Genomic DNA, 25,577 nt, shown 5'->3' on the forward strand with positions numbered 1-25,577 from the left:
TGCATACTACTGGAAGTGTATTCGTGTGACACCAATAGTTCACATGCATGGCAGTTGACGCATGATTTTCCACAAGAGTACCAGGAAAACATGGTCAGACTGCCCTCACTTGGGTTACTAGGTCATTTTACACCACTTTAAGGCATCATGGGATATCCTGAGGACTATTTAAGGAGTAGGCATGGATATGTTAGCTATATGCCTATATGTATAGACATATGTATTTCTAGATATCCACTATTTACATTTTATATGAACATGTATAACATCATACTCTATCACTATTGTATGATGCTTGATCCTCTACATACTATATATGTACAGATATAGGAACTTTTATCTGGAAACATGATATCCTGAAAGCTCTGAATTACATGAAGCATGGAGTCAGTAATAATGGTTAATTTATAAAAAATTACCTCTATCTAAGGTTTCTCTGAAAAGTGATCAAACCTGACTGTTTTGGGCTGTTGGATTTTGAGTTCATACTGCCACCTGTCAGTCATGATGTAAACTACAACATTATACTGGATTTTTTTTAAAGAGGGCAAAGGGAACAAATCCACTGCTGTGTTAAATAGTAGTTGCATTTATCATCCAGAAAGCTGTTATCGAGAATGTTGCAAAATATAAATATTTCCCACGAGTTCCATTTAAATAAACATTTGTCAATTTATAGATTGATTTGCTTTTTTATTATTATAATAAATAAGAACCGTTTACTGTTAACTAATCTATCATAAATCCATGTTAATGGCAAAACAACCCTGTTGAGTTGTTTCACTACATAAATTTTTAGTTCAGTAGAATAAAGGCTAATAGATAACAGATCCTATATCTAACAATTGTTATTTCAATTAGATTTTCACTGTGCCATTTTTATATTTCTTATACATTTTTTAATTAGTTGCCCTCTTCTGATTATTTTCAGCTTTTAAAAGGGGATCGCTGACCCCAGCAGCCAATAACTATTGCTCTGTGAGGCTGCAATTTTATTGTTATTGCTACTTTTTTAACTTATAATTCTATTCAGATTTTAGCCTCTCATTCAAACCACTGCCTGTTTGCTAGAGTAGTTTGGACCCTAGTAACCTGATACCTGCTGAAATTCCAATTGGAGAGCTGCTCAACAAAAAGCTGTATAATTCTAAAACAACTGAAAACAAAAAATAAAGACCAGCTGCAAATTGACTCAGAATATCAATCTCTACATCATACTAAAAGTTAATTTGAAGGTAAACAACCCCTTTAATACAAAAATACCACTTATAATTAATAGTAGACATATAGAGAGGTCTATTTCTAAAAAAACAAAAACAAACATTTGTTTCCCCTATCAGGAGTGAATGACTTTGTTCAGTATGCCAATGTGTGTTGCCTAAATTTCACATTATATGCATAGGGTAGGACGTGACATGAACTCATTATGTGTATGTGTGTGCCCCAGCATGGCCAACCACACCAGGGGGTACATTTATGCAAGAGTGAAGTTAGAGATCACCACAGTCCTCTAGAGTGAAATTCTGCCACTCTCCATTAATTTCCATGGGATTTTTAAAAGAGTATTTATAAATGGGTGAAAGTGAAGTTCATCCTCTGACAAATACACCTTTCAAAATCCCATAGAAATGAATGGAGAGTGGCGGAATTCCACTCTAGAGACTGTGGCAATCTCTAACTTCACTCTTTGATAAATATACCCTCAGGAGTGGACTTGTGGCAGAGAGGGCACATTTCTGGAAAAAAAACTATTGTTTCACCTATCTGGAGTGTAGGCTCTATTAGTTTGCACCACCAGTGAAGGAGACAATTGTTCTGTGATAGGTGACCTTTAAGCTTCCTGTGAAATGGTCAGGAATTAGTTTATGTGTAGCTAACATGATATATATTTCAGATGAGACTATTTGTGCAGATCTCCAATGAATCATCCTGTGTGAGGCCTGCTTCATTCTGTGGAGGTTTATGTGTTACTTATTATGAACAAATAGTAAGATGACATGCTACAATAAAATCAGGGCTTTGGTTTCAGTACAAATTTTCTTGCATGTAGATATGGCAAAGTTGAACAGCACATGTAAACTAGTAAACAGCATACTGTAGGGGCTGTGCTGACTTTGCATTGCATGAGGTAGATATAAAGGAAACCTGAATGTATTTGTGGCAGTGCTGCACTTTTAAGCATTTTAGTGTGGCACTGGCAGCTGCTAGTGTTACCAAGCATTGCAAGACAATGTGTCTCCCATATGGTTATGTGTAACACAGAATCTACAGAGCTGGCGTGGCTGGTACTTCCGTGTTAACTCTGTACATTCCACATTCAACACCTAAAGGGTTAACATGGCAGATATTGTTTCTAACCAAACCAAATACTCCAGCACATGTTTTCTTCTTAAGGGTTTATACCAGTGTTTAATGTCAAGCCAAAAATAGTAACCCTTAAGCAATAAACGTGTGCTGGAGTATTTTGTTTGGTCTGAGTGGTGGAGGTGCCGTCCTCCTATGCCCCAAGCACCGTGCATGATATTGAGAGACCAGGTGTGCACCTGCAACCTTTTGCTGATCTAAGATATTGTTTCTAACAACTAGTTGCTATTTATTCTGCAATACATGGGTTATGGGTTTTCCAAAACCGGGAGAAAGTATACACTGGTACAGTAGAATGAATTAAGGTCTTGCAAACAAGACAAGAAAAAAAGAACTCTTAAATCACAATAAAAAACAAGATCTCAATAGTTACGAAAAAATAATACTAAGAATAGAAAAGTACCCTGTCTGTAACAATTAAATAAATATCTAGTGATTAAATCCCTTACAATAGGATAAGTGGTTAACTTTAATTAAAGTGCAATGCGTGCCTGATCAAATAATTCATCAACAATTTTAAGTAAAATCAATCACTTCCCAAACCAATTAATTCCCAAGCCAATTCATGAATATTAAATATAAATATAAAGTGCCAGTTAGTGCATATATCCAATGGGTGTTACCCAATTAATGATGACAATCAGTTCATTGACAACTCATGAGTGTGCTAGAATAAATTAAGCTAAAAATGACCAAAGTTAATTAAGAAGTGCAAATAGTTTAGACACGGTGCTTTTAAATAAATTGATGTTCTAGAAGAGTCAAAATTATACTAGAATAGTAAAGTGCCAGGCATTTAAATATCCATTACTAGAGAAATAAGTTAATTCTACAAGATCTAAATAGATTTAAATTATGACCAAAATTGGACAAGGGCTAAACAAAGTGCTACGGTCTTGTAGAAAGGGGAGAGGATATAATGAAAAAATAGAAGGTGGAGCTGTCCCTAATGCTAGCTGCCTATTAATTACTAAGACTGGGACACCACAAAGGAGAAGGCAGGACAGGGTAACCGAAACTGTGGCCTTGTAAATTAACTTGCTCTGATCTTAATTGAGGCTATGTTAAACCTGAAAAGCCACAAATCGCCGGCCCCTTAGAATAGAAAGAAGAATTGATAAGGTATAAAGTCGACAGTAGCAACAATGGATGAGCCCAACCCAATAAAAATGAACCAAAGATAAAATAGTTTGTTAAAAACCAGAGGTTATAGCGACTCGCCAACGTGCGTTTCGCTTAATAGCTTTATCAAGGCAAAATGGTCCTTTTGTATGCGCTCCTGAAATAAGTTCTGTCTATTGTGTATAGCTTGTGCCAGAGCTGTAGTGATGCTGGCATTGCACTTGACCTATGCTGTACTTTTTTTTTTCCTCTTTTTTTCAAAAGATCAGGTTTATTCATGGTTAAGGAGAAAAAAGGATAAATACAGATGTTTAGATAATAGTTTATTTTAACTCCAGGTTTCAACTTTACATGTTAAAAGATTGGAAGAAGGTAAGGAGGAGTGGGGAGGCACAATGGGTGGGAAGAGGCACGATGGAGAGGGCATTAGAGAAGTACAAAGGATAGAGGGCTTGAAGCAGACAGAAAGGAAATGACATAGGAAAATATACAAAATCGGGGCACATTGATCTCAAATAAATGGGAAGTTGAGAAGTTACAAAACAAAAAACATGGGAAAACATTTCTTAGGTAATCTTTTCTGTTCATATTTTCTTTTCTGTTCCTTTTCTAGCGGGGAAGTGAATCAAGGTGATTCATAAAGTGTTCACCTCACCCTGAAATACCTGCCTAGTCAGAGAAGTATCACCAAATAAAGCATAATTAAAAAATAAGTGTCTATCACTGTATTTTGGAGATTACTTATTATTAAAAACGGGATATTCTTTAAGCTACTGGTGAGGGAAAAAGCTGTACAAATCAGACATGGCAACCTATGACTCTCCAGCTGTTGTGAAATGACACCACTATTTTTCTGTAATTTTTCCTAGTTGTCATTTTGTCATGATGACTACTCAAGTTTTAAGTCTTGGGACTAACCTTTTTTGCATTCTTTTGTAATCATCCCTGCTGTATGTCCCCTAAACACTGCAGTAGGATGGAATTTGTGCAATGTGCAAAAGGCAAAAAAAATATGTAAATCACCATGTTTTTTTATCCACAAGGCAACATTACACCCCCCCCCCCCGAATTCCAGTTTAAGTGCAGGTGCCACAACCCCCATGTGACTTAGTAATGCAAATTGCATGTTGCGACCTTGATTGTGGATTTATAACACAGCATATCTGGCACAGAGATAACTACATTACAGGAAATGAAAAGGGAACAAGTTATTTGGGGGTGTTAAATATAAATCTATCATTATAAAATGGTACAATCCACTTAACTTTAAAATAATTTCTATTTTTTATAGTTTTGGTACATCTTTTTTGTTTGTTTATAAGCTGTTCTTGTACCCTCCAAAGTAGCTTTAATATAGAGGTACCTATATCTCTGCGGGGATGGGTTTACTTGTAGTTGAAAGAGCTAGTTTACATAGGTGACCATGTTACAACTAAACAATACATTAAGTCGCACCAAATGACACCAACTATGCAGCCTGATTTACAACAGCAGTTTACCTGAGTGTATATACAGTGTGTGTGTATGTTATTTATTTACTGTATACAATTGATGGTTCATGCAAATGAAGGGTCTTCCCTTGACTGGCACTTGAAACATCTTTGTACACATTGGATGCCACATGGCAGTTAAAACAACCAGTCAGTGGGATAGAGATCCAAAATCCTGTTTCCATTCAGTCACTGAATACTGTAGCATATCTGTAGCACTGTACTAAACAAAATAGTACAGGTATAGGATCCCTTATCTGGAAACCCGATATCCAGAAAGCTCCCATAGACTATTTTATCCAAATAATCCAAATTTTTAAAAATGATTTCCTTTTTCTCTGTAATAATAAAACAGTAGCTTGTACTTGATCCCAACTAAGATATAATTAATCTTTATTAGAAGCAAAACCGGCCTATTGGGTTTATTTAATGTTTAATTGAATTTCTAGTAGACATAAGGCATGAAGACCCAAATTATGGAAAGATCCGTTATCCAGAAAACCCCAGGTCCCGAGCATTTTGGATAACAGGTCCCATACCTGTAGTAACAAAATAGCATCATAAGAAGCCACATATGTAAACTAGCCTTTTATCCCTCCACAAATTCAGATACAATTGGCATTGTATACTATAATGCTTCACTGTATGACATTATGAAACATTGTAAATACAAATTCTATGATAGATTGCTTTTAAAATAACCCACAGATTGTCTTGTTTAACACAGTAATATGTAAATGACATGCTCTGGCATTAAAAAAAAGTTATTGATTAAAACCCATGGGACTGACAAATGGCAAGAATTTTGATTCTGTGCGATAAGCAATAATCTGTATAGTTGGAGAGTATTATTAGCCAATACAAGTAGCAGAGAATTTATTATGGTGCCTTATAAAATTAGGAAGGACACTTTGGCAGTTGGGAAGAGGTGCAATGGTTTATGTTTTCGGAGACTGGCCTGTACTGATTTCATCTCTGTTAACAGCTGTCACATCCCATAGTTGGTCTAAGAGTTCTGAGGTTTCTTCTGCTATCTGACCTGGAATTCGAAAGTCCACAGCTGGATGTCCCCCTTTAAGAATGTTGTGGGTAGGGGCTCTAGGTTCAGGTGGGCAACTAGTCCCTTGTAGGAACTGCAAGAAATTTTCCTCAATGGAGCCTTCTCTGCTGGGCAATCGTAGCTCCTCTTCTCCAGAACCACCTCTTTTAAAGAAGCAGCCTACCCACCTCCCCAGTTCCAAACGGATTTGCCTGTTGAGACATCCATAGAAAATAGGGTTTGATGCAAAGCAAAGGAATCCCATCCAGGTGACAACCCACTCTACACGTGATCCAGGTGGCAGAGGAGGAGAGCGCAGTGCAGCATACAGGTGGAAGCCAAAATAGGGCAGCCAGCATAGCAAAAATTGACCTCCTACTGCAGCCAAGACAGCTGCAGCCTTCCCACCTCCTCCCCCACTTGGCAGACGCTGCTGTGGTGTCCCACGAGTACCTCCAGAACCAGTCACAATCGTGGAACGACTGCTTACAGATCCTGAACGCCGCCGCTGAGGAGGTGTGTCCATCCAGGTAGGCAGAGGCCCATGATGAAGGGCAGCCACCCGTGCCACCTTGAACATGCTGCAGTATACAACAATGATGATGGTAAGAGGCAATAGAAAATAGAATGAAGAGTAGAACAGAAGAAATCCTGCACAGAAGACAATGCTGCCCCCTCCCTGTAGACTGCAGTGTCCAGGGCCTGGGGGTTTCCAGCCCAGTACAGGGACAAGTGAAGTCAGAAGGGCCTTGACCCAAACCCCAGCCAGAACCCAGCTGACCAATCCCATAGTCATTTTGACTTGGTATCTCATTGGATGTACCACATAGTAGTATCTCTCTATGTTTATGGCAGAAATAGACAAGATACCTGTGCTGGTCAGACAAACACTCAAGAAGAGGTAGGTGCGGCAAGCCATCTGCCCTAAACCTTGACCTTCATACAGATAGATACTCCCACCTCCTGACAACATGGACAATGGCATAAGGGTTAGGGCAGCCAGAAGATCCACCACACATAAGTGGAAGACCAAAATTAACTTCCTGAGGGATAGAGTTTTCATAATGACCCCCATGATCGCCACATTCCCAGCAACTGCTAGAAGGTTCATGAGAAGCATGAGGAAGAGAGCTCCATACTGAGGGGTTGTGGTGGATGTGGCACCTGAAGAATTGAAGGAGAGGTTCTAAGTGTGAGAGGGAAGGGAGGTATCCATGGGGATGATTTGGATTAAAGGTCACCATAACCCTTCTGCTTACAGGACCATCACCCATCATACATCAAAAGGAAAGTAGGGTTCTGAAAAAATTACAGGAGAATAAAATAGCCAAGCATTGGGGATAGTGAACAATGGAAAATCCACATGAAACTGCAAACAATGTAAAGGAGCAAATTTACCAAAAGAGGGAAAGGGGAGAGACAAGAAAAATGATAATATAGTAGGACAAGGGTTGCTTCAAAATAGACAGAATATATGGATGGACTAGAGGTCAAAGGGATGAAGGGGAGAGAAAGGGGATATTGTACCAGAAAAAGGTCACATTTCGGACAAATGTTTGTCACAAACAGCTATGCCTTCTGCGATGGTCTGCAGCAAGGGGTTTGTCTGGCCCACAAAGCATCACTCTTATATCAGAGACAGTATTGCCCAGTCAGGGTATTGCCCCTTTAGGTATTCTTTCCTAAAGGGTGTTATTCTTTTTTGAAGTGTATTATAATATCCTACAGAACATTTTTCTGTTGTGTAGAACATTCCCACCAACACTATGTTACTGTAGATAGCAGAACATTCTTTCTGCTTGTATTCTGCAAAACGCCATTCAGAAAACTGAAATCATTATTCCTTTCTGTCATTCCTTACATCTTCTTCTGCATACAGAAGGACACTCCTCTAGATGCCCGAGCATCCATACAGTCGGTAAAGGCACTCCCAATCTGTATCCAGGGAGGCAGTGTATGACACAGTTTCTTGTAGTACTGTACAGAAGATCATTTGTGTCATACTGGCTGCTCAGTTGTGGTCATTAGATGCACAAAGCCTACATGAAAAAGGTTAAAAGTGTTAAACTAAGTATAGTGAGGGCCCTTTCTAACATACACTGTTGAGACTAAAAAATAACCCTTTGAAGTGAATGGTTGCTTTACATTGCATCTCAGACTAGCATGTGAAACTGTCTAACACGTGAAACTGTCTTTACAGTATTAAAGCTGCCTCCATAATTACTGTACAAATGCTTCCATATGTATATACCACATTGACTGCTATATATATCATCTGCATCTCTATTATTTTTAGATCCTGTTTATATAACCAAATATAGAGGTTTATACTTACTACCCATTCTCCAATGTGATTGCATGAGACCCTTCCAGAATAATTAGGAATCTACGGTCAGCTTTTCTCCTTCATCCCATATACCTGCCAGCCAGAGAGCAGGAGAGCGGAGCGGCAGCTCAGCCCCCCAAGCATCTCTTGCACAGCATTGCAGTGATAAAACCAGCAGGAACAGGGTCCTATAATCACTCAGATTTACACTCACATACACTCATCCATTTTTAGTCTGGGCAAATCTAAAACACTGAGGGATTCTGCATCTGTATAATAAAGAACATAAATAATATATTTAGCAGAAAGGTGTGGTAGTCTCTCCAATAATCAAATAGGACCTTTGCTTGTACATGTGTGCTAATGTGGGTACTGTCATCACTGGGCAATGTCATCATTTCAGTTTCTATTAAATGGAAAATAATCTATTTAGATGTGGGTGTGTGAGTTTTCTAATATTTTATGGCAAAACAGTGACAATCTCAATGTCATTTAAGCAACATAAACAGCACAGACAACCTGTGACCTTTAGGATTTGGCAAATTACTTCTGCCAGTTTAGCTTCCAAGGGGAATGTTGGGGGTTGTATTTCCTAAGCTGATAGTGTGCTGAAATTTTACCTGTTCCTCCAAACGAAGCTTCCTGTATAAATTCTATTGTATATGCTGAATATGTGGGTTTTTTTATAAATATTTATATATTGTTATTAATAAAAGATAAGCACAATAGAATGTTATTATTGTTATAGCAATTCAGCCTATTTTTCAGTTTTTAGTTTTCATCAACTAAGGTTGATTTTACCCAATTGTAGCGTGCAGTATTCACATGCATTTAACACTTACTGTACAAATACAGCACCCACGCCTGTTGCAACTGGATGGATCACGAAATACACAGGCGTGTCAAGCAAAACTACTGTTATCCATTTGAGTCTGTCCATTTTGTATTGTGCTGTTTTTTTTGCCAGGCTCTGTTTGTCTGGGTCTCTCCCCATCTTCTGCTGCCATGTCTCTTCATTTGTCACCATAATTTAGCTCTCTCCTCTCTGACCACCTGTTTCCAACATGAGAGCAGTTAAGTCTCACTGCTGTTCTTTTTGTGCTGTTTGCCTTACTCGTTATTTGTTAATCTCTTTATGTTCTGTTATGACAAAGAATTTGCCTTTGTCACTCTGTTTATCTACTGCTGTCATGAGACTGCCTCTGGTTCATTTTACTCGCTACATTTTGTACTGATCTGTCCATATCACTTCACTTATGTCAAGCTGTTACATGGCAGTCTGCACTTCATTCTCTCAGTACTAGAACTGTCTCTGGCCATGTCTATGGCTCTGTGTCCTGCTGTCTCTCAAGGTCCTTTGTTGCTGTTCAGTTGCTGTTGCTGTTGTATTTTTGGGTCCTTGTGTCATAGCAACATGGTCATATGACCATTCTGAATATTCATGAGCGCCTCACGTTCTTAGTAGCAGAGGACTATGGGAGACTATTCACCAGGAGGATACAGAGCCAATTACGTGTCATTAAACTAGGCAAGGGGGGGTGGGGAGATAAAGAATTATGGGGATGCTAGGGTAGATTGGGCAGTGGGGTTAGTAAGGGGTCATGGGGGAGGAGTGAGGGGGGCATATAGTTTACCAGCTAAGGAGGTCCCTCTGTTACAAGGAAAACAGAATACTAACTTTATTATGATATAATTGGTATCACTGAGACCTGGTGGGGTGAAACATGTGACTGGATTGTAAATTTAAATGGTTTCACCCTTTTTAGGAGGGACAGAGGGATTAAAAAGGGTGGAGGAGTGTGTTTGTATGTAATGCCTGAATTAAAGCCATGCGCTAAAGAAATAACCATAGCTGGCACTGGTGAGGGTGTAGAATCCCTCTGGGTTTGTAAATATGCTGAATGACAACTTTTTATTCCAGCTTGTTCAAGAACCTACTAGGAATAACTCTCTTTTGGACCTTGTAATAACTAATAATACTGAACTCATCTCTAACATTTGTGTGGTGAGCATTTAGGGAATAGTGATCATAACATGGTCTCCTTTGAGATTCTGTTGCAGAAGCAATTCTATAAAGGAGTAACTAAAACACTAAATTTCAGACGTGCAAACTTTGACAGTATAAGGGCATCTCTGCAACATATTAAGTGGGAAATGCGTTTCACAGGGTTAAACATAGAACAAAAATGGGAAGTCTTTAAAATGCTGTTTGATAAATATACTTGTCAGTATATTCCACTTGTAAGCAAGGAACGTCGTTGCAAAGCAAAACCTTTTTGGTTCAATAGAAGCGTTGGTGTTGAGGTGGGTAAGAAAAGACGTGCTTTTAAGGCTTTCAAGTTAGCTGGGACAGCCGAATCATTTATAAGGTACAAGGAGGCCAATAAATCATGCAAAGAAGCTATAAGGCAAGCTAAAATGTATATAGAAAAGGATATTGCAGCAAGCAGTAAAAAAAATCCAAAATTATTTTTTAAATATGTTAATAGTAAAAAAAATTAAGCAGGAAGGGGTGGGAACCTTACTATCAGAGGGGGGTCAGCTGGTTGGTGAAAACAAAATAAAAGCGCAGATTCTGAACTCATATTTTTCATCTGTCTACACAAATGAGGAACAACAATGATGATGGTAAGAGGCAATAGAAAATAGAATGAAGAGTAGAACAGAAGAAATCCTGCACGGAAGACACTGCTGCCCCCTCCCTGTAGACTGCAGTGTCCAGGGCCTGGGGGTTTCCAGCCCAGTACAGGGACAAGTGAAGTCAGAAGGGCCTTGACCCAAACCCCAGCCAGAACCCAGCTGACCAATCCCATAGTCATTTTGACTTGGTATCTCATTGGATGTACCACATAGTAGTATCTCTCTATGTTTATGGCAGAAATAGACAAGATACCTGTGCTGGTCAGACAAACACTCAAGAAGAGGTAGGTGCGGCAAGCCATCTGCCCTAAACCTTGACCTTCATACAGATAGATACTCCCACCTCCTGACAACATGGACAATGGCATAAGGGTTAGGGCAGCCAGAAGATCCACCACACATAAGTGGAAGACCAAAATTAACTTCCTGAGGGATAGAGTTTTCATAATGACCCCCATGATCGCCACATTCCCAGCAACTGCTAGAAGGTTCATGAGAAGCATGAGGAAGAGAGCTCCATACTGAGGGGTTGTGGTGGATGTGGCACCTGAAGAATTGAAGGAGAGGTTCTAAGTGTGAGAGGGAAGGGAGGTATCCATGGGGATGATTTGGATTAAAGGTCACCATAACCCTTCTGCTTACAGGACCATCACCCATCATACATCAAAAGGAAAGTAGGGTTCTGAAAGAATTACAGGAGAATAAAATAGACAAGCATTGGGGATAGTGAACAATGGAAAATCCACATGAAACTGCAAACAATGTAAAGGAGCAAATTTACCAAAAGAGGGAAAGGGGAGAGACAAGAAAAATGATAATATAGTAGGACAAGGGTTGCTTCAAAATAGACAGAATATATGGATGGACTAGAGGTCAAAGGGATGAAGGGGAGAGAAAGGGGATATTGTACCAGAAAAAGGTCACATTTCGGACAAATGTTTGTCACAAACAGCTATGCCTTCTGCGATGGTCTGCAGCAAGGGGTTTGTCTGGCCCACAAAGCATCACTCTTATATCAGAGACAGTATTGCCCAGTCAGGGTATTGCCCCTTTAGGTATTCTTTCCTAAAGGGTGTTATTCTTTTTTGAAGTGTATTATAATATCCTACAGAACATTTTTCTGTTGTGTAGAACATTCCCACCAACACTATGTTACTGTAGATAGCAGAACATTCTTTCTGCTTGTATTCTGCAAAACGCCATTCAGAAAACTGAAATCATTATTCCTTTCTGTCATTCCTTACATCTTCTTCTGCATACAGGACACTCCTCTAGATGCCCGAGCATCCATACAGTCGGTAAAGGCACTCCCAATCTGTATCCAGGGAGGCAGTGTATGACACAGTTTCTTGTAGTACTGTACAGAAGATCATTTGTGTCATACTGGCTGCTCAGTTGTGGTCATTAGATGCACAAAGCCTACATGAAAAAGGTTAAAAGTGTTAAACTTAGTATAGTGAGGGCCCTTTCTAACATACACTGTTGAGACTAAAAAATAACCCTTTGAAGTGAATGGTTGCTTTACATTGCATCTCAGACTAGCATGTGAAACTGTCTAACACGTGAAACTGTCTTTACAGTATTAAAGCTGCCTCCATAATTACTGTACAAATGCTTCCATATGTATATACCACACTGACTGCTATATATATCATCTGCATCTCTATTATTTTTAGATCCTGTTTATATAACCAAATATAAAGGTTTATACTTACTACCCATTCTCCAATGTGATTGCATGAGACCCTTCCAGAATAATTAGGAATCTACGGTCAGCTTTTCTCCTTCATCCCATATACCTGCCAGCCAGAGAGCAGGAGAGCGGAGCGGCAGCTCAGCCCCCCAAGCATCTCTTGCACAGCATTGCAGTGATAAAACCAGCAGGAACAGGGTCCTATAATCACTCAGATTTACACTCACATACACTCATCCATTTTTAGTCTGGGCAAATCTAAAACACTGAGGGATTCTGCATCTGTATAATAAAGAACATAAATAATATATTTAGCAGAAAGGTGTGGTAGTCTCTCCAATAATCAAATAGGACCTTTGCTTGTACATGTGTGCTAATGTGGGTACTGTCATCACTGGGCAATGTCATCATTTCAGTTTCTATTAAATGGAAAATAATCTATTTAGATGTGGGTGTGTGAGTTTTCTAATATTTTATGGCAAAACAGTGACAATCTCAATGTCATTTAAGCAACATAAACAGCACAGACAACCTGTGACCTTTAGGATTTGGCAAATTACTTCTGCCAGTTTAGCTCCCAAGGGGAATGTTGGGGGTTGTATTTCCTAAGCTGATAGTGTGCTGAAATTTTACCTGTTCCTCCAAACGAAGCTTCCTGTATAAATTCTATTGTATATGCTGAATATGTGGGGTTTTTTTATAAATATTTATATATTGTTATTAATAAAAGATAAGCACAACAGAATGTTATTATTGTTATAGCAATTCAGCCTATTTTTCAGTTTTTAGTTTTCATCAACTAAGGTTGATTTTACCCAATTGTAGCGTGCAGTATTCACATGCATTTAACACTTACTGTACAAATACAGCACCCACGCCTGTTGCAACTGGATGGATCACGAAATACACAGGCGTGTCAAGCAAAACTACTGTTATCCATTTGAGTCTGTCCATTTTGTATTGTGCTGTTTTTTTTGCCAGGCTCTGTTTGTCTGGGTCTCTCCCCATCTTCTGCTGCCATGTCTCTTCATTTGTCACCATAATTTAGCTCTCTCCTCTCTGACCACCTGTTTCCAACATGAGAGCAGTTAAGTCTCACTGCTGTTCTTTTTGTGCTGTTTGCCTTACTCGTTATTTGTTAATCTCTTTATGTTCTGTTATGACAAAGAATTTGCCTTTGTCACTCTGTTTATCTACTGCTGTCATGAGACTGCCTCTGGTTCATTTTATTCGCTACATTTTGTACTGATCTGTCCATATCACTTCACTTATGTCAAGCTGTTACATGGCAGTCTGCACTTCATTCTCTCAGTACTAGAACTGTCTCTGGCCATGTCTATGGCTCTGTGTCCTGCTGTCTCTCAAGGTCCTTTGTTGCTGTTCAGTTGCTGTTGCTGTTGTATTTTTGGGTCCTTGTGTCATAGCAACATGGTCATATGACCATTCTGAATATTCATGAGCGCCTCACGTTCTTAGTAGCAGAGGACTATGGGAGACTATTCACCAGGAGGATACAGAGCCAATTACGTGTCATTAAACTAGGCAAGGGGGGGTGGGGAGATAAAGAATTATGGGGATGCTAGGGTAGATTGGGCAGTGGGGTTAGTAAGGGGTCATGGGGGAGGAGTGAGGGGGGCATATAGTTTACCAGCTAAGGAGGTCCCTCTGTTACAAGGAAAACAGAATACTAACTTTATTATGATATAATTGGTATCACTGAGACCTGGTGGGGTGAAACATGTGACTGGATTGTAAATTTAAATGGTTTCACCCTTTTTAGGAGGGACAGAGGGATTAAAAAGGGTGGAGAAGTGTGTTTGTATGTAATGCCTGAATTAAAGCCATGCGCTAAAGAAATAACCATAGCTGGCACTGGTGAGGGTGTAGAATCCCTCTGGGTTTGTAAATATGCTGAATGACAACTTTTTATTCCAGCTTGTTCAAGAACCTACTAGGAATAACTCTCTTTTGGACCTTGTAATAACTAATAATACTGAACTCATCTCTAACATTTGTGTGGTGAGCATTTAGGGAATAGTGATCATAACATGGTCTCCTTTGAGATTCTGTTGCAGAAGCAATTCTATAAAGGAGTAACTAAAACACTAAATTTCAGACGTGCAAACTTTGACAGTATAAGGGCATCTCTGCAACATATTAAGTGGGAAATGCGTTTCACAGGGTTAAACATAGAACAAAAATGGGAAGTCTTTAAAATGCTGTTTGATAAATATACTTGTCAGTATATTCCACTTGTAAGCAAGGAACGTCGTTGCAAAGCAAAACCTTTTTGGTTCAATAGAAGCGTTGGTGTTGAGGTGGGTAAGAAAAGACGTGCTTTTAAGGCTTTCAAGTTAGCTGGGACAGCCGAATCATTTATAAGGTACAAGGAGGCCAATAAATCATGCAAAGAAGCTATAAGGCAAGCTAAAATGTATATAGAAAAGGATATTGCAGCAAGCAGTAAAAAAAATCCAAAATTATTTTTTAAATATGTTAATAGTAAAAAAATTAAGCAGGAAGGGGTGGGAACCTTACTATCAGAGGGGGGTCAGCTGGTTGGTGAAAACAAAATAAAAGCGCAGATTCTGAACTCATATTTTTCATCTGTCTACACAAATGAGGAACAACAATGATGATGGTAAGAGGCAATAGAAAATAGAATGAAGAGTAGAACAGAAGAAATCCTGCACGGAAGACACTGCTGCCCCCTCCCTGTAGACTGCAGTGTCCAGGGCCTGGGGGTTTCCAGCCCAGTACAGGGACAAGTGAAGTCAGAAGGGCCTTGACCCAAACCCCAGCCAGAACCCAGCTGACCAATCCCATAGTCATTTTGACTTGGTATCTCATTGGATGTACCACATAGTAGTATCTCTCTATGTTTATGGCAGAAATAGACAAGATACCTGTGCTGGTCAGACAAACACTCAAGAAGAGGTAGGTGCGGCAAGCCATCTGCCCTAAACCTTGACCTTCATACAGATAGATACTCCCACCTCCTGACAACATGGACAATGGCATAAGGGTTAGGGCAGCCAGAAGATCCACCACACATAAGTGGAAGACCAAAATTAACTTCCTGAGGGATAGAGTTTTCATAATGACCCCCATGATCGCCACATTCCCAGCAACTGCTAGAAGGTTCATGAGAAGCATGAGGAAGAGAGCTCCATACTGAGGGGTTGTGGTGGATGTGGCACCTGAAGAATTGAAGGAGAGGTTCTAAGTGTGAGAGGGAAGGGAGGTATCCATGGGGATGATTTGGATTAAAGGTCACCATAACCCTTCTGCTTACAGGACCATCACCCATCATACATCAAAAGGAAAGTAGGGTTCTGAAAGAATTACAGGAGAATAAAATAGACAAGCATTGGGGATAGTGAACAATGGAAAATCCACATGAAACTGCAAACAATGTAAAGGAGCAAATTTACCAAAAGAGGGAAAGGGGAGAGACAAGAAAAATGATAATATAGTAGGACAAGGGTTGCTTCAAAATAGACAGAATATATGGATGGACTAGAGGTCAAAGGGATGAAGGGGAGAGAAAGGGGATATTGTACCAGAAAAAGGTCACATTTCGGACAAATGTTTGTCACAAACAGCTATGCCTTCTGCGATGGTCTGCAGCAAGGGGTTTGTCTGGCCCACAAAGCATCACTCTTATATCAGAGACAGTATTGCCCAGTCAGGGTATTGCCCCTTTAGGTATTCTTTCCTAAAGGGTGTTATTCTTTTTTGAAGTGTATTATAATATCCTACAGAACATTTTTCTGTTGTGTAGAACATTCCCACCAACACTATGTTACTGTAGATAGCAGAACATTCTTTCTGCTTGTATTCTGCAAAACGCCATTCAGAAAACTGAAATCATTATTCCTTTCTGTCATTCCTTACATCTTCTTCTGCATACAGGACACTCCTCTAGATGCCCGAGCATCCATACAGTCGGTAAAGGCACTCCCAATCTGTATCCAGGGAGGCAGTGTATGACACAGTTTCTTGTAGTACTGTACAGAAGATCATTTGTGTCATACTGGCTGCTCATTTGTGGTCATTAGATGCACAAAGCCTACATGAAAAAGGTTAAAAGTGTTAAACTTAGTATAGTGAGGGCCCTTTCTAACATACACTGTTGAGACTAAAAAATAACCCTTTGAAGTGAATGGTTGCTTTACATTGCATCTCAGTCTAGCATGTGAAACTGTCTAACACGTGAAACTGTCTTTACAGTATTAAAGCTGCCTCCATAATTACTGTACAAATGCTTCCATATGTATATACCACATTGACTGCTATATATATCATCTGCATCTCTATTATTTTTAGATCCTGTTTATATAACCAAATATAAAGGTTTATACTTACTACCCATTCTCCAATGTGATTGCATGAGACCCTTCCAGAATAATTAGGAATCTACGGTCAGCTTTTCTCCTTCATCCCATATACCTGCCAGCCAGAGAGCAGGAGAGCGGAGCGGCAGCTCAGCCCCCCAAGCATCTCTTGCACAGCATTGCAGTGATAAAACCAGCAGGAACAGGGTCCTATAATCACTCAGATTTACACTCACATACACTCATCCATTTTTAGTCTGGGCAAATCTAAAACACTGAGGGATTCTGCATCTGTATAATAAAGAACATAAATAATATATTTAGCAGAAAGGTGTGGTAGTCTCTCCAATAATCAAATAGGACCTTTGCTTGTACATGTGTGCTAATGTGGGTACTGTCATCACTGGGCAATGTCATCATTTCAGTTTCTATTAAATGGAAAATAATCTATTTAGATGTGGGTGTGTGAGTTTTCTAATATTTTATGGCAAAACAGTGACAATCTCAATGTCATTTAAGCAACATAAACAGCACAGACAACCTGTGACCTTTAGGATTTGGCAAATTACTTCTGCCAGTTTAGCTCCCAAGGGGAATGTTGGGGGTTGTATTTCCTAAGCTGATCGTGTGCTGAAATTTTACCTGTTCCTCCAAACGAAGCTTCCTGTATAAATTCTATTGTATATGCTGAATATGTGGGTTTTTTTATAAATATTTATATATTGTTATTAATAAAAGATAAGCACAATAGAATGTTGTTATTATTGTTATAGCAATTCAGCCTATTTTTCAGTTTTTAGTTTTCATCAACTAAGGTTGATTTTACCCAATTGTAGCGTGCAGTATTCACATGCATTTAACACTTACTGTACAAATACAGCACCCACGCCTGTTGCAACTGGATGGATCACGAAATACACAGGCGTGTCAAGCAAAACTACTGTTATCCATTTGAGTCTGTCCATTTTGTATTGTGCTGTTTTTTTTGCCAGGCTCTGTTTGTCTGGGTCTCTCCCCATCTTCTGCTGCCATGTCTCTTCATTTGTCACCATAATTTAGCTCTCTCCTCTCTGACCACCTGTTTCCAACATGAGAGCAGTTAAGTCTCACTGCTGTTCTTTTTGTGCTGTTTGCCTTACTCGTTATTTGTTAATCTCTTTATGTTCTGTTATGACAAAGAATTTGCCTTTGTCACTCTGTTTATCTACTGCTGTCATGAGACTGCCTCTGGTTCATTTTACTCGCTACATTTTGTACTGATCTGTCCATATCACTTCACTTATGTCAAGCTGTTACATGGCAGTCTGCACTTCATTCTCTCAGTACTAGAACTGTCTCTGGCCATGTCTATGGCTCTGTGTCATGCTGTCTCTCAAGGTCCTTTGTTGCTGTTCAGTTGCTGTTGCTGTTGTATTTTTGGGTCCTTGTGTCATAGCAACATGGTCATATGACCATTCTGAATATTCATGAGCGCCTCACGTTCTTAGTAGCAGAGGACTATGGGAGACTATTCACCAGGAGGATACAGAGCCAATTACGTGTCATTAAACTAGGCAAGGGGGGGTGGGGGGGTGAGATAAAGAATTATGGGGATGCTAGGGTAGATGGGGCAGTGGGGTTAGTAAGGGGTCATGGGGGAGGAGTGAGGGGGGCATATAGTTTACCAGCTAAGGAGGTCCCTCTGTTACAAGGAAAACAGAATACTAACTTTATTATGATATAATTGGTATCACTGAGACCTGGTGGGGTGAAACATGTAACTGGATTGTAAATTTAAATGGTTTCACCCTTTTTAGGAGGGACAGAGGGATTAAAAAGGGTGGAGGAGTGTGTTTGTATGTAATGCCTGAATTAAAGCCATGCGCTAAAGAAATAACCATAGCTGGCACTGGTGAGGGTGTAGAATCCCTCTGGGTAGAGATTTTGACTGGGCAAAAGGTTACAAAAAGAATTATCATTGGTGCATGCTATAAACCACCTCGTATAAGTGTCGAGTATGAAGCCCAGCTACTCTTGCAGATACAAGCGGCTTCACAGCTGGGTCAAGTTGTTGCTATGGGTGACTTCAATTATCCAGACATTGACAGGGGTAATGGGGTTGCTAAGAAAAAGCTAGTAGGTTTGTAAATATGCTGAATGACAACTTTTTATTCCAGCTTGTTCAAGAACCTACTAGGAATAACTCTCTTTTGGACTTTGTAATAACTAATAATACTGAACTCATCTCTAACATTTGTGTGGTGAGCATTTAGGGAATAGTGATCATAACATGGCCTCCTTTGAGATTCTGTTGCAGAAGCAATTCTATAAAGGAGTAACTAAAACACTAAATTTCAGACGTGCAAACTTTGACAGTATAAGGGCATCTCTGCAACATATTAAGTGGGAAATGCGTTTCACAGGGTTAAACATAGAACAAAAATGGGAAGTCTTTAAAATGCTGCTTGATAAATATACTTGTCAGTATATTCCACTTGTAAGCAAGGAACGTCGTTGCAAAGCAAAACCTTTTTGGTTCAATAGAAGCGTTGGTGTTGAGGTGGGTAAGAAAAGACGTGCTTTTAAGGCTTTCAAGTTAGCTGGGACAGCCGAATCATTTATAAGGTACAAGGAGGCCAATAAATCATGCAAAGAAGCTATAAGGCAAGCTAAAATGTATATAGAAAAGGATATTGCAGCAAGCAGTAAAAAAAATCCAAAATTATTTTTTAAATATGTTAATAGTAAAAAAAATTAAGCAGGAAGGGGTGGGAACCTTACTATCAGAGGGGGGTCAGCTGGTTGGTGAAAACAAAATAAAAGCGCAGATTCTGAACTCATATTTTTCATCTGTCTACACAAATGAGGAACCAATAAGTGAAGGTTTCCTTCTTAATAGTCCCAATTCTAGTAATACAACTAATGATGCATGGTTCACACATGATGAAATTCAAAAGAGACTAGAACATGTTAAGATTAACAAAGGTCCGGGGCCAGATGGTATTCATCCCAGGGTACTTAGCGAGCTTAGCTCTGTGATTGCCAAACCTCTTTACTTAATTTTTCAGGATTCATTGAGATCTGGCATAGTGCCGAGAGATTGGCGAATTGCTAATGTGGTGCCTCTATTCAAAAAAGGATCCCGTTCTCAGCCTCAAAACTATAGGCCAGTTAGTCTGACGTCAGTGGTAGGAAAGCTTTTCGAAGGGTTAATAAAGGATAAGATACTGGACTTCATAGCAAATCATAATACTATGAGTTTGTGCCAGCATGGTTTTATGCGTAATAGATCTTGCCAGACAAACTTAATTTCTTTTTATGAGAAGGTAAGTAGAGACCTCGATTCTGGGATGGCAGTGGATTTGATTAACTTAGACTTTGTTAAAGCATTTGATACAGTGCCGCACAAAAGGCTACTGGTTAAATTAAGGAATGTTGGCCTGGAACATAGTATTTGTACCTGGATAGAGAACTGGCTAAAAGATAGACTACAAAGATGGTGGTAGTAAATGGAACATTTTCAAATTGGACCAGTGTTGTTAGTGGTGTACCACAGGGCTCTGTACTAGGTCCCTTGCTTTTCAACTTGTTTATTAATGACCTGGAGGTGGGCATTGAAAGTACTATTTCTATTTTTGCAGATGATACAAAATTGTGCAGAACTATAGGTTCAATGCGGGATGCTGCAACTTTGCAGCGTGATTTGTCTAAGTTGGAAAACTGGGCAGCAAACTGGAAAATAAGGTTCAATGTTGATAAATGCAAGGTTATGCACAAAAATAATATAAATGCAAGTTATACACTAAATGGCAGTGTGTTGGGAGTTTCCTTAAATGAGAAGGATCTAGGGTTTTTTGTAGATAACAAGTTGTCTAATTCTGGGCAGTGTCATTCTGTGGCTACTAAAGCAAATAAAGTTCTGTCTTGAATAAAAAAGGGCATTAACCCTTTAAGTGCCACAGAACGTAGAATCTACGTTCTGTGGATCAAAGGACCAAAGTGCCACAGATCGTAGATTCTACGTTCTGCAGCACTTCCGGGTTTGCGAGCGGAGGAGCGGCTGTTAGAGCCGCTCGCTCCGTTCCTTCACGATCCCCTGCCCCTAGACAACGAGCAGAGCAGGGGATCGTGTGGCCCCTGGGGCGCGATCGCCCAGGGGCCCCAAAGCAGCAGCAGGGACGCGTTTCCTATGCGTCCTGCTGCTGCCTGCACTGCACTTCCGCCCAGCTCCGCCCCCCCATGGCTGCTGACCGTTGGAGCTGGAGATCTGCTGCGTGGGACCCTTTATCAACGATCTGAAGCATCTACCGCAGGTAAGTGTAACATTTACACACACAAAAACACACAAACAAACCAACACACACTTATTACAGTAATATACACTTACATTCACACTTACACACACTCACACATAGATTTTTGGGGATTGGGGGGGGTCACACACACTCACAGCACCCATGTACACTTGCACACGCGCACACGTGCAAATAACATGCAATTTACCCGTTGTGCACACGCATATGTACATATATGGCTTTGTGGCTTTTTTTTTTCTTTTTTTCTTATCGCATCGTCTCTTTTTGGGCTAAAAAAAATGTTTTATTGCCGTTCCGAATAGCGTATTCGCTAACCGTACTGTGCAATAGCTTTTGTGTGTTATTTTGGTGGTTATATTGCAATTTTGGGTATATTGGTGCATTTTTAGCCATTTTATTGAATTTTTAGCCATTTTATTGCATTTTCAGCTCTGCATTTGTGTTGTTCACTTGTTTCTGTCCGTATAATCGATTTGGCCCAGCTAAAATATTCAAATGGTAATTCTGGTGGCCGATTACACTAGTGTGAAAAAAAAAAGCATTGATTTTTGTGGTTTTATTAGTTTTTGGTGATTTATTTGAATTTCACACTGTTCTGTGTTAGTTTGTTTTGCCTATGTAAATTTTATCTACTATATATCCATTTGTGGGTCTCTGTGCGCCACATAGTTTGGTATATCTATGCATATTGGGCATCAAAGTGTTCAGTAGACCCCTGTCGTTCATATTTAGGATGTTTTATGCTGATACGTTACGAAATGTGGGGCACATAATGGGGTAAAATTCAAGCTTTGTGACGATTTTCAGAAATTTGATAAAAACCGTTATGTTCAGCATTGCTTTGCAGTTTGGCAGTTTGCAATAGAAACACTTATTTACCCATTTTGGATTCGTCAGAATGTGTACTTTCTGAAAATATATGGTTTTCTGGGGTCTCTGTACTGTTAGGGGGGGTCTAATGTCGCATAATACACACACCAGGTGCTTATATTGCAGCAGCCAGCGCGTCAGCTGTGAAAATGTCTATACATATTGTCATTTGGGGGTCTCTGTGCGCCACACTTTGGTATATCTATGCATATTGGGCATCAAAGTGTTCAGTAGACCCCTGGCGCTCATATTTAGGATGTTTTATGCTGATAAGCTACGAAATGTGGGGCATATAATGGGGTAAAATTCAAGCTTTGTGACGATTTTCAGAAATTTGATAAAAAGCGTTATGTTCAGCATTGCTTTGCAGTTTGGCAGTTTGCAGTAGAAACACTTATTTACCCATATTGGATTCGTCAAAATGTGTTCTTTCTGAAAATATATGGTTTTCTGGGGTCTCTGTACTGTTAGGTGGTCTAATGTCGCATAATACACACACCGGGTGGTTATATTGCTGCAGCCAGCGCGTCAGCCGTGAAAATGTCTATACATATTGTCATTTGGGGGTCTCTGTGCGCCACATAGTTTGGTATATCTATGCATATTGGGCATCAAAGTGTTCAGTAGACCCCTGGCGCTCATATTTCGGATGTTTTATGCTGATAAGTTACGAAATGTGGGGCATATAATGGGGTAAAATTCAAGCTTTGTGACGATTTTCAGAAATTTGATAAAAACCGTTACGTTCAGCATTGCTTTGCAGTTTGGCAGTTTGCAGTAGGAAAACATATTTACCCATATTGGATTCGTCAGAATGTGTACTTTCTGAAAATATATGGTTTTCTGGGGTCTCTGTACTGTTAGGGGGGTCTAATGTCGCATATTACACACACCGGGTGCTTATATTGCAGCAGCCAGCGCGCGTCAGCCGTGAAAATGTATATACACTATTGTCATTTGGGGGTCTCTGTGCGCCACATAGTTTGGTATATCTATGCATATTGGGCATCAAAGTGTTTAGTAGACCCCTGGCGTTCATATTTAGGATGTTTTATGCTGATAAGTTATGAAATGTGGGGCATATAATGGGGTAAAATTCAAGCTTTGTGACGATTTTCAGAAATTTGATAAAAACCGTTATGTTCAGCATTGCTTTGCATTTTGGCAGTTTGCAGTAGAAACACTTATTTACCCATATTGGATTCGTCAGAATGTGTTCTTTCTGAAAATATATGGTTTTCTGGGGTCTCTGTACTGTTAGGTGGTCTAATGTCGCATAATACACACACCGGGTGGTTATATTGTAGCAGCCAGCGCGTCAGCCGTGAAAATGTCTATACATATTGTCATCTGGGGGTCTCTGTGCGCCACATAGTTTGGTATATCTATGCACATTGGGCATCAAACTGTTTAGTAGACCCCTATGTTTATATTTAGGATGCTTTATGCTGGTAATGATACATGGACAATACGATGCTGGAAAGTTGAAGCTTTGAGGCAATTTTCAGAATATTTTACCAAAACCGCCAAATTTGGCAAAGCCTTGCGACTCAGTAGTTTGGGGCAGAAAGGCATGGGTACCCATTTTAGATTCTGTATAATGTGTACTTTCCAAAAATATATGGGTTTGGGGGGTAAACATATATTTCTGTGTTTTTACCCCACAAAAATGCAGTCAATGTGTTGATTTTTCATTAGCTGAAGTTACCCACAGGACAATTTGTATGCGCTAACTTCATTTTGGGGCCTCTAAATGCCATATACTTTGGTAAACCTATGCACAGTGGGCACCAAACTGTTTGGAGGACCCCTGGCAATCACAATTTGGGTGCTTTTTTGTGATACGTAATGATACATGGGCGTTATGATGCTGGAAAGTTGAAGGTTTGAGGCAATTTTCAGATATTTCACCAAAACCGACAATTTTGGGAAAGCCTTGCGACTCAGTAGTTTGGAGCAGAAAGGTATGGGTACCCATTTTAGATTCAGTAGAATGTGTACTTTCCAAAAATGTATGGGTTTGGGGGGTAAACATATATTTCTGTGTTTTTACCCCACAAAAATGCAGTCAATGTGTTGATTTCTCATTAGATGAAGTTAACCACAGGACTATTTGTATGCGCTAACTTCATTTTGAGGCCTCTAACTGCCAGATACTTTGGTAAACCTATGAACAATGGCCACCAAACTGTTTGGAGGAACCCTGGCAATCATATTTAGGGTGTTTTTTCTTGGTGCGTAACGATACACGGGTGATATGGTGCTGAGAAGTTGAAGCTTTGAGGCAATTTTCAGATATTTCACCAAAACCGACAATTGTGGGAAAGCCTTGCGACTCAGTAGTTTGGACCAGAAAGGCATGGGTACCCATTTTAGATTCGGTAGAATGTGTACTTTCCAAAAATATATGGGTTTTGGGGGGTAAACATATATTTCTGTGTTTTTACCCCACAAAAATGCAGTCAATGTGTTGATTTTTCATTAGCTGAAGTTACCCACGGGACTGTTTGTATGCGCTAACTTCATTTTGGGGCCTCTAAATGCCAGATACTTTGGTAAACTTATCAACAATGGCCACCAAAATGTTCAGAGGAACCCTGGCAATCATATTTAGGGTGCTTTTTCTTAGTACGTAATGATACATGGGTGATATGGTGCTGGGAAGTTGAAGGTTTGAGGCAATTTTCAGATATTTCACCAAAACCGACAATTTTGGGAAAGCCTTGCGACTCAGTAGTTTGGAGCAGAAAGGCATGGGTACCCATTTTAGATTCTGTAGAATGTGTACTTTCCAAAAATATATGGGTTTGGGGGGTAAATATATATTTCTGTGTTTTTACCCCACAAAAAATGCAGTCAATGTGTTGATTTCTCAGTAGCTGAAGTAAAGTCCTGAACAATTTGGATGTGCTAACTTCATATTGGTGTCTCTAAATGCCAGATACTTTGGTAAACCTATGCATAATGGGTATCAAACTGTTCAGTGGACCCCTGGCAATCATATTGCAGGTGCTTTTTCTTGGTACCTAATATAGTTTGGGATATGCGGAGCAGCAAAATAAAACCTTTGAAATTACTTTTCAAAATTTTGAATTTTATTTTGAAAAACCGCTATGTTCAGACAAGCTTTTCTGTTTGGTAGTTGGGAGTAGAGAGACATAGTTACCCATTTTGTAATCGGCAGAATGTGTACTTTTCAAAAATGTATGGTTTTATGGGGTAAACCTATGGTTTCAGGATTTTTTGCCTTGGAATCTAAAGCATGCCATTTTCTGCCTTAGTGCTTTCAAAATTCAGTAATATACTGCCGGGAGTTTTTGCTGTACAGAAGTCCTAAATCTCCCTAAAACTATACATATCTGGTATTGGCACGTTCGAGAGACATAAGGCTTTCCAAATCA

The 25,577-nt window shown here is 39.6% G+C and overlaps 2 long non-coding RNA genes and 1 pseudogene across 2 annotated transcripts; all 3 read right to left on the reverse strand.

Moving 5' to 3' along the window:
- Window positions 1-5,824: 5,824 nt before the first annotated feature.
- On the reverse strand, window positions 5,825-8,882 carry LOC108704539 (annotated as a pseudogene).
- Window positions 8,883-11,740: 2,858 nt separating this feature from the next.
- On the reverse strand, window positions 11,741-13,282 carry LOC121399963. The gene is made up of 2 exons (XR_005965384.1): window positions 12,697-13,282; window positions 11,741-12,400 (listed from the first exon to the last, which is right to left on the reverse strand). It is a non-coding gene; the product is annotated as an uncharacterized LOC121399963 (long non-coding RNA).
- A 2,804-nt stretch (window positions 13,283-16,086) lies between these two features.
- Window positions 16,087-18,365, reverse strand: LOC121399964. Its single transcript, XR_005965385.1, has 2 exons — window positions 17,043-18,365; window positions 16,087-16,746 (listed from the first exon to the last, which is right to left on the reverse strand). It is a non-coding gene; the product is annotated as an uncharacterized LOC121399964 (long non-coding RNA).
- Between the last annotated feature and the right edge of the window lie 7,212 nt (window positions 18,366-25,577).

This window comes from Xenopus laevis, chromosome 2L (assembly GCF_017654675.1).
Source record: "Xenopus laevis strain J_2021 chromosome 2L, Xenopus_laevis_v10.1, whole genome shotgun sequence".
Lineage (NCBI taxonomy): Eukaryota > Metazoa > Chordata > Amphibia > Anura > Pipidae > Xenopus > Xenopus laevis.